This window comes from Pteronotus mesoamericanus, unplaced genomic scaffold, assembly GCF_021234165.1.
Source record: "Pteronotus mesoamericanus isolate MK-2021 breed Mesoamerican mustached bat unplaced genomic scaffold, CSHL_Meso_final scaffold_651, whole genome shotgun sequence".
Taxonomy (NCBI): Eukaryota; Metazoa; Chordata; class Mammalia; order Chiroptera; family Mormoopidae; genus Pteronotus; species Pteronotus mesoamericanus.
Window position 1 is genome coordinate 38,973,972 of NW_026555325.1, and position 14,684 is coordinate 38,988,655.

Here is a 14,684-nt window from a genome sequence, read left to right on the forward strand (position 1 = left end):
TATTTGATGAGAAAATCCTTTTATTTTTTTGGTTAAGACAAAAAGTGAGCTAAGTAATTCTAAAATGATGTATTATTTAATTTTATTCTCACTTTCTTTTCTACTCTGTCTCTTCTGCCAGGCTGATCTTACCAAGTGGCATTTATTTACACATTTTAAAGAGTTCAAAATCCCTAAGTACATACCAGCCAGAGACAAACTAAATATTAGCACATTCTTCTTATTGGCAGAAAGAAAAAAAACAACTGACCTGAATTAAGAATTTGCTATAAGTATTTCATACTTAAATAATCAATAGTAAGTTGCAACTGTTTTTGTTTATTTTGCTATTTAAAGATAAAAATAAAAAAAGAAAGAGTAATACATTCTAGACTTCCTTAGAATTATGTGAATAAGTTGCCTGACAAGAGGAGACTGAGTTTGTATTAGGTTAAGATTCCTTTTTTTTCTAAATGATCATGAAGATAACTAGCTTGTCTTTTTCATTGATGGCCACAAATAAAATAGAACATTTACCTGGCGAATATTTTTATTTGGAATACTTCAATTGTTCTTAGTATGTAACACTAATGTGTAAATGCATTAAAGAGTCCATTAAAACACTGAACAACAAGCTGCATTTTAATAATGCAGAGACTATGGGAAAGAGAAGCTAATTTCTTCCGGTGAGGTAACATAAGCAAAAAATTTCCTGAAAGAGCTGAAGCTTGTAAGTAAAAGAGGTTTAATATGTACATGTCCTACAGATGGCAGAACTTAACATCAGGCCAAAAGCACAGGGGAAAAAACGATTAAAAGAATAAAATCTCTCCAAATCCAGGCTTTTTTCAAGTCTTTGCTCAAAAGAGAATCAAGGATACTAATGAATATTCAAATTCTAGCTTCTCTAATAATAAGTTCCATTTCTAAATCTATGAAGTGAAACAATCTCGCCCTGCATTTAGGTTCTCTCAAAAGATAAAGTAGTCTTTCATGTTGCCTTTGGAGCTGATGGTGTTTGAACATGAGAAGACTTGGCGAACCAGGGGTGAGTGAAAAACCAGAGCCGTGCTGTCACCTGAGGGTTCTAACCTCCGCGGGAAAGGTGAGCATTTTGCAGACCCTTCTCTCTGGATCAGCAAAACTGCTGTGATAATGAAACCCTGTTCTGCTTGGGCAACTTTTCATTTTAAAGAGGGGCAGTAAATAGGGGAGATAATTTTTCTCATATTTATATTGAACACCTCACAAGTCAAGACCTTGTCCTACCATTATTCCTCATGCAAGCAGAGAGGTAGGGGGTGGTATCTGAGTTCTGTCAGACTTACCCACCATGGCTACTAAAATCATCTTCCAACTTCGCCTCTCTGTCGGAGACAGCCTGAGGCCATGAAAAGCCCTCAGCCATCACCTGCCACACCACCAGTGACTCTCTGAGCAGGTATTCTGGGCTAGCATAATCTTCTTGACAGCCCTGAGGTCAGCCTGCCTAGGGACTGAAGAATCTTTTCCATCTTCAAATGTTACAGTGCACTGCCTTTTGTTTATATGGATGATGTCCCCGACTCACCATCAGTGAGCGGTGAATCTGAAAAGCAAAACGTGACCGCACGATAGGGCTGAACTTGAGGATTATACACAGAAGGGAAATGTCACAAAATGATAGGAATTCTTGAAAAACTTTGCCTAGCACTGCAAATACATCACTGCATTTATCTGCATAGGCTTTCAGAAACCTGTTTCCATCCAACCCCACACCTCCGGCCTCTCTGGTATTTTCCTATTTTGTTCTTAGTTTTCAGGAAGATTTCCTTTTTCTGAAACAATTTCATATATTGACTGGTACCCTGTATATTTACAAGGACGAAGAAGCATTAAGAATAATCATACTCAAGCACATTGGAAAGATTTAAGAAAGGTGCGTCAGCTTTAATTTTGAATTTTCTTGTTATTTGTCAGTTTGCCTCTCAGACTTCATGCCAGGAGGCAATAAAAATCATCATTACTCTCTAGCTGCTCAATGGAATACATAAAATGAACTGGGGTCTTAACTCCCCTCTAACTGGCCCCATTTCTGCCTGTATCAGCAGAGAGCCAGGGACTGAATGACCCAGCTTCCCATCCATTCTCCCAAACTCAAACCAAATAGAGCTGCTCATACCACACCTTCCCTAGAGAAAGGAAAGCAACAAAAAAGAGAACTAAAGGCAGTTGGGGAAAGAGGGCACACTTTAAAGTGGGCTAATTGGGAAGCTGTATAGGCATTTCTTTAATCCACAGCTATTTCCTGCCCCACAGAGGTAGAGAAATGGTGGTCCTCTCCCACCCTAGCCAAAGCCCAGATTACATGTGTATTTCCTTATTTGTATATATCCTTTAACATCGAACATGACAAAGCACAAACGTTTCACCATAGTGTCCCAGAATTTAGAAATAATGAACCAAGCCCCACTTTACTTAACTAGCTCCATGAATTGAAGGAAGAACGTCACTGAGACATCATCAGTTGAGTCCCTGGAACACAAGCAGTTTGAAGATTGCAAAACTGTCCCACTTCAGTCATAGGAACTGATTCCTATGGGAAACTATGCCAGTGGCGAGTTGGGAAAACAAAAAAGGGTGTTTTTTTTGTGAATGCTTATTACTAGTCTAAAACCTAGTGTTGACCTGCCGATATTTCTTTTGTGAAGCAGATCTAATTATAGTCAGCTATCTAATTCAATGTTCATCATCTAACTGTCACTACAAGGACACAAATTATAAAGGGGAAAAATTAGCAGAGTAGAGTAGAAAGTACATGTTTAAAAAGGGCCGGGTTAACATTCCTGCTGTCAGGTGGGGTCTGTGTGTAACCCCAGAGAAGTCACCTCGCCTTGCCCTGCGACAAGGGAGCCATTAGCTACATCAGCACGATGCCCGTCTTACAGGGGGTCGGAGCTGAGTGAGGGAAGCGCACAGACCCTGCAGCCAGCCCACCAGGGTTTACAGTCATGCTCCAAGGCCTCAGTGGCCTTGGGTAAGTAAGTGAATCTCTGTCTCACATCTGTCATTTGTAGGGTGGAAATGGTATTAGAATTTGTTTCACAGAATTACGAGACAATGTGCACATCAGGTTTAAGCCCAAACCCTGGCATCTGGGACTTTTACCTACACCCATTTCACCAATTTTACTAGTGACTGCTGTTACTGTTATTATTAGTACCTTTATTTTATCATCCAGAATGTGGTCGTGCTCAATAAATAGTCACTTTATTTCTCCCTTTTTTATAACCTTTTTGTCCCCCGCTGAGAATACTACATACATATTATTTGATTATTTTAGTTTTCCCTTTAGATAAATGTTTTAACTGACTCACAGTTCCTTATGATGACTGATGGTAGCAATGCTCCTAGAAAGTTAAGGTCTAATGAGACCTTGGAGATTCTCTAATTATCTAGCTACTTATTACAAAGATAAAATACAAGTTATTTCAGTCCTAGAGTGGCTCATTCCCTCCAAGACACAAAATATACATATATACTTTACAGTATTTTTTATATATAGTATATTTTTATATATGTCTGAACTCTTAGAAACTCTCTTTGATGTCATGAAGTTCTTATAGGCTAGTATTTTTTATTCATTTCATTGCTTATTTCCTATTTGTTTCACACAATTAAAAATCATCACTCAGTCCTTTATATATTATCAGTATAATGTGGCTTCAAAGATTAAGAACAAATGTAAACATTTTTTATTAAAAGATATTTTACTTCGAGCAAAGCATATACTCTGTTGACTAGGAAAACACCAAGAGCACCTGAAGGGCTTCGGGGTTAGGACTCCAAAGCAGGTGGTCAGAGCCAGTGAAAGGCAGGGCGGTGGCGTGGCTTTTCCCACAGACTTTCTTATAAGATTTTGTATGAGAATCATCCCGAGAAAGTTGCTCTCCTAGGGAAACTTTAACTTAATCCCTTCTAAGTAGGGCTAATTGCAAGAGCACCTCAAGGCTGTACCCAAATGGTGGCTTCAGTACCTGGTGGGACTGTATTTCAGGCAGCGAGTAAAGCAACTGGCCCTTCCCTTTCAGCTTTGGCTTATACTCTGCTCTGCCAACTTAACACTAACAACAGATTCTCCTTGGAGGTTCACATAGATTTTTCTTTCCTGTCGTCATAAATTGAACGTGATAAAATGTGCGAGTTGTCCTCATTCATAGATAAACTGAAGCTCAGGCCACCTTTCTGGGATTTATCAAGTGTCAGAGTCGCAGGCTGAATCTCAGGTCTCCCCCCAGGGCTCATTTCCATAAGGTCACCTGGACCCTAAGTTCCCTTATACCCCATGACTCTAACCACCAGCTTATTTTCTTTTTCCTTAGTGATAAGCAAGGCCCGGAACCTGCCCAAGGAAACCCAACCTGTTTCTTTAAATAACTTAACTGCCATTTTTATTAAATCGTAAGTATAGCACTGACCATGGTAATTTAACAGTCTTAGAAGGTGGAAGGCTAAAATACACAATTCAATCATAATGATTATGACGCGGGTTGCACTTTCTCATAGAATGTTTTCTTTTGGCAATAAGTACATCTCATTAAAAAACTCAGAATGAAAGCCCGACACTGTGATTAACCTCAGGTTATCTTTACAATAGTAGAACCACACCGCAAATTTCATCCTGTAAAAGTGCTAATAGTAATTAGGAAAAAGAATACCGAACAAAAGTACCCCGTAAGATCTTTAAACAATGTTTTTTACATTAAAAAAAGTACTATAAAGACTTCTGGAAATTGTGTTCTACTATTTCACAGTGCAGATGGGGTTGTTGCATTATGTTAATTATTAACAAGGTAACAAGATATTAAACTGAAACTGTTTTAGTTCTAATTGAAAGCTGTATGTCTAAACTGTGTATGGGAGGTTTTTGGCAGGTTTAATCCAATATTTTACTCCTCTGTGTCCTCTTTTATTGATGATAGGCTCTACTGCCTTCTCAAAAATCCCTGCAGTCTTACATTGAGCATATTAGAAGTGAACACTGAACTTTCACATGGGAGTATTGTCTAGTTCAAACAACCTACTTGGGAAGTCTAAAACCTAGGTCTTCACAATGAGCTTTATTTATTCAATCCACCAATAAAAGGTAGTATTAGAAAGGAAGACAAAACAACTTTTCTGGGATTCAATTACATATATCCAAAATATTAATATCGCTTTCAGTTGTGATAAAAATAAATTACTTGCTATCAATGGAAATAAATATGTGGTTTGGGGCAAGAAAGGGGAAAGAAACATTTTCTATAAACTACAATAAACACTGAAACATAACACCAAATTGCTTCCAGAAATTATATGTGAAAAAGAATATTGAAGTATCTGAAAAAGACACTACTCTATTAATTTTATTGTTTGTTGAGCGTTTCAAATGTTTTCCATTTAAATTCTTTCTCTACCTAAACTATCAGCATTAATAGAGTAATAGAATCTTTTAAAAATTTAAAAAATTCCATCATGAATACATTTTATTAAATCTCCATTTATGTTTCTAAAATATAATTTCAATAAGAATTTTTATTGGGAATATTTTTTAAATTATTGAATTGAAAATGCTCTCTCGTTGATTATAATTACACAACAATCTGGGCAGTTCAATGTTCGTGCATGTAAACAAGAATAACTGCCTCAATATTTGAAAACACTCGCAAAAGAGAACACAGGTCTGAGGAGCACACAGAGAGCCCAGTGTCAGGAAAGGCAATTCTTTCCTCCCTGTTATTAATAAGATACTAACGTAACCTGGTTCTACCAAAATTTCAACATCTGCCAATATTTTCTTAGGTATCTATATTTTTGTACACTGTCCTTTAGCCCATCTTAGTTATAAGAAGGGTGGCCATGGAATTTACCATCCATGCCAGGACAGTTTTGAGAATGAAAGGGGATGCTATTAATAGGTGTAGACTGGGACTGTCCCCAGCAAACTTGGATAAATGGTTACTGTAGTTATAGCAATCTCTCTTCATAATCTTTCTGCTGTCATTAAGTTAAAAGAACACACATGTTGAGTCAGCTTCTCCAAATTACAATTTCCACTTCCAGGACACATGAGTAATGATGGGAGAAGTAGGGTGAGGGAGTAAAAACAACCAGGCAGCTTTCTTTTACCTTTGAAAAGGGAAAGCAAGCAAAAAGAAAGAAAAGACCAAAGAAAATAAGTTCAGTTACTAGGGAAGGGCAAAGTTTAAAAAAATTCACTCTGCTGCCCTAGTTACTCACGTCTTGCTTCCTTTTGAATCCTAAGCTTACTAGTATAGGTTAGTAATTTTTTAGATTAATTTGTTACCGTTACTTAGCAGTTCTAACTTCAACTTACTTTGCCAACCACACAAATAAACCTAAATAAATATTACAATAACAAGTGGTTAATGCCATCAGGTTACATTTATGAACAATGCTCAAAGCCACTGTATCGGGGTCCAGGGCTCTCAAAAGGCAGCAGTGCTCATTTAGTCATTAAGTCACCAACACACACTTCAGAATACCTACGTTATATTGTGTACGTTACAGCAGGGAGGAGACTGTTCAGCACTGCTGGTTTTAGTCTTCCTTGTGACTACATCTGTCTAAGCCCCAATGTTCTACGTGTTAGCACAGAGAAAATACCCTAACATATGACCTGAGCCAGCTGATGGCACTTGGCCTAAGACTGATTCAGTTACTAAAACTACCATCACTGCTGTAAGCCCATTATAAGCTGATGTTATTTTTGACGTTACTGTTTTTTAATGTAGTTCAGATAAAGAGCAACAACAATGCCAAAAAATGCTTCAGTAGGACTCTCATTTCAGGAGAACATCATATGCAGACAATGATACAAAGCCACTGTCTCAGGTGATGACAGGCGAACTCTTACTGTAAGTTAGAAATCATGGGCAGACTTTGCAGATCTGTGATAATCTAATAAATCAAATTTTATATTAACATAAAATAAATGCCAGTGAAAATAATACCCTGATTTTTATCTTCATTTAATATTAATCACAAGGCAGAGAGTTTATACTGTAAAAAAAATAAACACTATAATTTAAAAATTTATTAAAACCTAAAATTACTAAGAATCAAGGAAAAAAATCATTCTTTAAGTATCTGGTCTTTTTATTACTACTTCTAAAGCAGACAGTTTGGCTTTTGTAAACAAAGTGGCTTTCCTGGGACTTTTAAACTTAAATTATTAGATTGATGGAGCTTGTTCAAAAACTATGTCAACCTTCTTCTACTACTCCTTCCTGGAAAGCTTAAAACTACATTTCTTATAGGCTTTGTGGCTGGGGTTCTGTATCTGAGTTAGGTTCCACTGATCAGGAATGCTCAGTTAGGTCCCATGGCGGGGTGTCTGGCTGCAACAGAGGTTCTGTGGTGATGCTCCCCAACCCTGGCGGCAGCAGCGGCTCCTTGCAAAGGCCAGTTCTGTGACAGGGCTCTGGGAGCCAACTCCGGAACGTCTTGCTAAAGCTTGGCTGTTTTTCAGACATCGAAAATATTCTAGAAGACACTTAATATATTCTAATAAATTCCTTTCTTATTGAAATAGCCAATGTGGATTTGTTGTCTGTAGATGAACCCTGACCAATATATTATTTAATGTGGGAACATAAAATTACTAGTTTCCTTACTCAAAATCTTAAAAATATTGTAAGCATAAATTCCTTCTAACAGAGTTATGGTCTCTTCTCTTTGGCCTGTGTCTTATTTTTCTCTGGTATTTTTGCAAATTCTTAGCACGCCATACAACTCCCTCTCCTACCTCCCTATACTTTTTATTGCTACTCTTAAAGAAAACAAAAATAACTCAAGTTGTTATGTTCTGGAGTGTTGATTTGGCCATTTTTCCAGTCTCCCATCTCCACCCATATATGTTTAAAACATCTAAATATAGGCCACACCATTTAGAGACTTAATTATATGCTTATGTCATAAAAGCTAGAGTAGGAAAAGACAATTTTCCCAAATGAACTTTTTGCTTCAAGTGATATTTCAGGTTCAGGTTCATAATGGAGTTTCAATATGTAGTAAACAATGCAATGAATGATATTAATTGGTATGCAAGAAAGTTAAGAGACGGAAGATTCCACAATGCCCTATTGCCCCTGTGGCTGGGCAGGGGAGACTTGAAATCTACTTCTCTAAGTATACATTGTGATGAGTTTCAGTATAAAATCACTGGTGAGTTCCTGGATCCAGGAATACATGCACTTATACCTTAATAGATACCATATAAACAATATAGAATTTAGAGAAAACTGTTTTCAGAGAAAACATTTGGTAAACATTTTAGGAGTAGATATATATGAAAATCTCAGTGAGTCACTTTGTTCTCTCTTTATTGAGGTAACATGGTTTATAACAGAATGTATGTTTCAGGCGTGCTACATAATTTGAAATTTAAATATATTATAGTGTGCTCACCACTAAAAGTCTTGTTTCCATCCATCACCACACATTTGAGCTCCTGTACCATTTTACTGCCCCCAACTTCCTTCCCCCCTATAACCACCAATCTGTTATCTTTATGAGTTTTGGTTTGTTTTGTTTTATAGCCCACATATAAGTGAAATCATACAGTTTTTGTCTTTTTAAATATGACTTATTTCACTTAGCATGATACCCTCAAGGTTGTTGCAAATGGCAACATTTCCTTTTTTATGGCTGAGTAGTATTCCATTGTATGCACATGTATGTGTGTATCTATTTATACCTCATTTTTTTATCCATTCATCTGATAGACACTTAGGTTGTGTCTATATCTTGGCTTCGGTAAATTATGCTGCGATACACAGAGGGGTGCATATATCTTTTCAAATTAATGTTTTTTCAACTTTCAGATAAATATCCAGAATTTTAATAGCTGGCATATGGTTCTATTTTTAATTTTTAAAGGAAGCTCCATATTGTTTTCCGTATGTACCAACTTACAATCCCACCAACAGTGCACAAATGTCCCTTTTCTCCACATCCTTTCCAACACTTGTCACTTCTTGTCTTTTTCATAATAGCCATTTTAACAGGCATGAGGTATATTGTCATTGCGGTTTTGATCTGCACTTCTCTAATAATTAGTAATGTTGAACCTCTTTTCATGTGTCTGTTAGCTGCTATATGTCCTTCTTGAAAAAATGTCTATTCAGATTCTCTGCCCAGTTTCAAATTGAGTTGTTTGCTTTTTGTTGTTGATTTTTATGAGTTCTTTATATATTTTGAATATTAACCCCTTATCTAAAATATCATTTGCAAATATCCTTTGCCATTCTTTGGTCATCTTTTCTGGTTGATGATGGTTTCCTTTCCCATGCAGAAGTTTTTTAGTTTGATGTAATCCTATTTGTTTATTTTTGCTTTGTTTCCCTTGCTATTAGAGTCAAATTCATAAAAATATTTGTAAGACTGATGTCAAGGATTTTACTGTCTGTTATTTTTACGTATTTCATTTCTGTTTCTGATATTTTGTTGTTGGTGTTTGGAAATAAAACAAATTTTCGTATTTTGATTTTCTATGCTGAAACTTTACTGTTTCGTTTATCATTTCTAATAATTTTTTTGGTGGAGTCTCTAAGGTTTTCTATATTAAGATCATGTCATCCACAAATGACAGTTTTTTTATTCCTTTTCAATTTGGGTTGATTTTATTTCCTTTCTTGCCTAATTGCTCTGGCTAGAACTTTTAATACTATGTTGGATAAAAGTGATGAGTGGGTGACCTTCTGAGTCAGCCTTCCTTTTTTGTGAATAGTAGCATATTTTTTGCACCTGAGAAGTTTTGTAAGACTGCTTCCTGTAAGTAGAATTTTGTAGTCCAACAGACTTCTTTCACGCAGTACTCTCTTGCTCCTTTAGGTCCAAGCTGGTAGTGTTCCTGCTGACCAAATTTCCTTAGGAACTTTGTGGGCCTCTATGGATGGCATAACAATATTCTCTATTAGAAATCAGCCACACCCATAAATCATTTTTGAGCTTAATCCCTTCTCTAACTCTGACTCCTGTTGAGATGGCTCAGGGCCACACAGATTCCTAGGAGCCTTGCAATTTAACTGAGCAGCTCTGCGAGGCACACCATTATCTCTTATGACTGAACACTGATCTTTTGATCTTTCAAAGGTTTAACAAAGAGTTGTATAGCCATCTCTTGGTCTTTTTTTTTTTTTTTTAAATACCATGCTTTCAGAGGCAATCTCTTGATTTTAGTGTCTTTTGTCATCTGAGAATTTCCTAAATTATCATGTCCTGGTTTCTTTTTGTTTAACAGTTCATCCTTCAATTTATATCTCTCTTCTTAAATTTCTCTAAGCAGCATGGAACAGGTCACATCTTAAACACTTTGCTTGGAAATCTTCTTGGCAAGATGTTCCAGTTCATCTTTCACAAGTTCTGTTTTCCACACAAGTGAAGGACACAACCCAGCTAAGCTTTGTCACTATGTAAGAAACATCTCTATTCTTCTAGTTCCCAATAACACGTTCTTCACCTCCTACTTCCTACTACACCACAAGCAGCATCTGTAATATCTATATATCTACTAAGAGTCTGTTCAAAGGAATCTGGGATTTTTTTAATCACACTGCTTAAAATTCTTCCAGACTCTAGTCACTTCTTGATTCCAAAGCCAATACTACATGTTAAATTATTTGTTATGGCAGTACCCCACTTCCAAATATCTAATCTATTTCTTCAGAGAGATCCTATTTCCTCTGGCTCTTGTTCTTTTCTTAGTTTTTGTGTTTTTAACCACATCTTGTGCTTATATATTTATGGTGAGTTCAGTGCTATCTTAAAAAAATGTATTTTTTTTTTGCTATTACACTCGTTCCAGCTTTCCCCCCCTTTTCCCACCTCCACCCAACCCTTCTCTCTCCTCCTGTCAATACCCATACTGTTGTTTGTGTCCATGGGTCAAGCATAAATTCCTTTGGTTAATTCCTTTGCCATCTTTCCTCTAGACCCCTCCCGTCCAGCAACTGTCAGTCTGTTCCATGTATCTATGCTCCTGTTTCTACTTCGTTCATTTATTGGGTTCGTTAGCTTTCACATATATGTGAGATCATGTCCCTCACTGAATGGCTTATTCAGTTAGCATAATGTGCCCCAGCTCCATCCATGCTGTTGCAAATGGTAAAAGTTTCTTCTTTGTAACTGCTGCATAGTATTCCATTGTGTAAGTGTACCACAGCTTTTGTACCCACTCATTATGGATGGGCGTTTAGGCTGTTTCCAGATCTTGGCTACTGTAAATAGTGCTGCTATGAATATGGGAGTGCGTATATTTTTTTGTATTGGTGTTTCAGGATTCTTAGGATATATTCCCAGAAATAGAATTTCTGGGTTAAAAGGGAGTTCCATCTTTAAGATTTTGAGGATATGCCATATTGTTTTCTAAAGTGGCTGTACCAGACTGCATTCCCACCAACAATGCACTAGGGTTCTCTTTTCTCCACATCTTCGCCAGCACTTACTGTTTATTGATTTATTGATAGTAACCATTTTGACAGGTGTGAGGTGATATCCCATTGTGGTTTTAATTTGCATCTCTCTGATAGTTAGTGATGTTGAGCATCTTTTTTTATATGTCTAAGTATCATCTGTGTATCCTCTTTGGAGAATTGTCTATTCAGGTCCTTTGCCATTATTTAATTGGATTGTTTATTTTCCTGGAGTTCAGTTGTATTAGTTCTTTGTATATTTTGAAAGATGAAACTTATCACTAACTTATATCATACACAATAATAAATTCAAAGTAGATAAAAGACTAAAATGTCAGTCATAAAAACATCAGTATCCTGGAAGAAAACATATGCAGTAAAATCTCAGATACCTCATGTAGCAATATTTTTGTCAATATATGTCCTAGGGTACTGGAAACAAATGAGAAAATAAACAAATGAGTTCAGTGCTCTCTTAAAATATGCAGTGACACTTTATCACAGTTGAGTAGTAGCTAATATCTAAGAAGTATATATTATTTTGTTCATATTTTACAGATAAAATATATACTTACATTAGCACTTATGTTTGGATGTAAACATGGGTTAGTATGATGTCAGTGACTGAAAATGCAAAGTTCATTTGTATCCTTCACACTTATCTCCCAAAAGTCAGTGCTTCACTCTTGAAATTAAGCTACCACTAGTATCTCGTATTCCTTCCATAATTTTTCCTTTGTATTCCTTCCATAATTTTTCCTTTGGTCATACCATCTGAGCTTATCACACAATTAATGCATAGATACCTTTGTGCTGACCACTCACAGGTCTTATTGATACAACCTACATCTTAATACGATTTTATTTTGCATTTTAATGTGGCTTGGGAAAATTAGAATTTTTTATGAGATAGATATAAAGTATGTTATGTTCATGTCTTATGGTTAGGGGAAAAATTGGTTAATATTATTAGTTCATAGGCCTTTTCTCTGTCTCGGTCTGAAATTCAAGTTCTAAACTGAACTGTCCTGATACAAAAAAAATCAAAACATATGCATACAAACTCTTTGAAAAGATTAACTTTTTTCAAAGGTCAACTTTTCACTACTTGAAGAAGTTATGTCAGTCCAAAGAAAGAATCTTGAAAAAATTCCAAGTTAGCAAAAAGAAAGATTTATACCATAATTGCCATGGTAACTTCAGTGTACCCTGGTGCAGACTAGTATGTAGTTAGTACAGTGCCTCTGTGTTAGATTCTGTAAAATAAAAACGTATTTTATAAATTCAAAATTCGGAAAACTCAAAAATAATCTTAGTAAATCTTGAAATGCTTTCAAAAAGATACCTTAAAAATACAGCCAAACCTAAAAATGAGCTTGTTTTCTTGACATACCTGACACTACGTAACTGCTTCCTCTGCCATGGCTGTTTCTGAAGCTCTAGTTCCATGCTTCACAGCCTGTGTCCTGCTCCACTGCAGTGTGAGACACCAGCTGGGACGGGGTGTGGACTGCGTTTTTCCATGAGTGATACGAATAGTTGTTATATGATGGAGGTCACCACAGAATTTTCCTTGTTCTGCATTCTCCCCGTCATGGCATGGTTCCAATGCACTTGGTTTTAAGTGTCCAAAACATGTTAGGGCCTTTCTTTGATGAATATCTAATTTGATATACTTGTACATGTCAAAGATATAGTCCATTTTCAATGAACATAATCTGTAATATCCTAGTATGTATTTATTAAACACAAAACCAGTATGTATGGGAAAGGTGTATATGAAAATTTGCACATGATGCCTTAAAAGCATAAATCTTATATTACACATTATGATAGTTTTGAATTCGTGTTCTGAACACACAATAAATTTGTAATAAATGCCATAATAAATTTCATGTAATTAAAGATGTCTTCATAACAAATTTAAAAAAATTTGACATTGTAATACCTAGTTTTTTGGCACTTTGAAAAATTAGCCTTAGAACTATTTTTCACCCTTCTAAGTACACTAATTCTTATGGTTCAGAAACTTTATTTGAAAAAAAAAAGGATCTTTGTACTCATTTAAAAAAATAAATTAGTGGGACACTTTGCTATAAGCAACATTTTTATATTAAATGTTTTAGATATTTACAATGTAAATAAGGAAATGATTCCTGAGCACACTTTTGTAAAGAATTATAAAATATGTTAGGAATCATGGTTTAATCCATATTTAGGAAAAGAATATATTTTGTAAAAATGTAGAAAACAAATGAGTAAAAGGATATTTTAATAATTGTATTTGTACACATTGTGTGTGTTAACAGATAACAGAACATTCCATAGGAATGAATATTAGAACTTTCTGAGTAAAATATGATATTTGACTTTTCCAACAGATTATTTTGCTGTTGTACTTCTATCCTCTATAGAATCTCAAGTGATCTAATTACTGGCACACTTGTTTGTGGTTCAAAAAATACCCACTTTATGGATTTAGAAACTGAATTCCAGGAAGGCTATGGGACTTGCTGAAAACTATGCTGTTTGAATTTTAAAGATGAGACTCAACCCAAATTTTCTAATTCTCAAAACTCAAGGTATCCATTCCTTTGTGCATCTTACCATCAAGTTCATGTGGATGGAAAGTATTTAACATAATGAAAATGAATAGCAACAAGTTGAAAATTCCTGATAAACTTACATTGCATACTGTCATGTCAAAACAGAACATGTAAATGTTTAATTGCTACTAATTGCCAAAATTTCTTAGTCAAAGCTGAATAATAGGCAAAACATAGAGAAATTCTTTTTAAATTTTCTTATTTAATATTTCCCCCAAATAATTAAAAATATGAATAATTTTTATAGGTTTACATAAAACACTTTCACCTAAACTTTTATCTGTTAAAGTATCTCCATTAAAGTAGATTCTACATTATTTAAATGTTATGGCATTACATGTCAGTACAGTCTTTTTCCCAAAGTGGGTAAAAATACCTGGTAAATTCTTTGGATGACAAAACCAGCTTATGAGAATTTCTTAAACCACAAACAAGTGCACCAGTAGTGATTAGATTCACCAAGCGATTCTGTAGGATAGATGTGGGAGAACAAAGCAGTCTCGGAAATTCAAATACCACTCTGAAGATGGGCCAGACTTGATTTAGTAAAAATAGATACATAATGATGATTCAGGTAGAAACTCCTTCTACGGTGACAAACACCCTTCCCCTGGTCTAACTATGAGTTAAGCCACCGGTTTGGTTT

At 35.6% G+C, this 14,684-nt stretch overlaps 1 protein-coding gene and 1 long non-coding RNA gene across 5 annotated transcripts in view; one reads left to right on the forward strand and one right to left on the reverse strand.

Moving 5' to 3' along the window:
* The window catches only part of ZNF385B (zinc finger protein 385B), a 369,869-nt gene that overhangs the window by 120,421 nt on the left and 234,764 nt on the right, over positions 1-14,684 (reverse strand). The window lies entirely within an intron of this gene.
* LOC129061693 (uncharacterized) overlaps positions 1-14,684 on the forward strand; it is an 83,978-nt gene that overhangs the window by 43,973 nt on the left and 25,321 nt on the right. Inside the window, exons 2-3 of the long non-coding RNA XR_008528211.1 lie at positions 945-1,084; positions 4,341-4,419. This is a non-coding gene — a long non-coding RNA (uncharacterized LOC129061693). The remainder of the gene's footprint in view (positions 1-944; positions 1,085-4,340; positions 4,420-14,684) is intronic.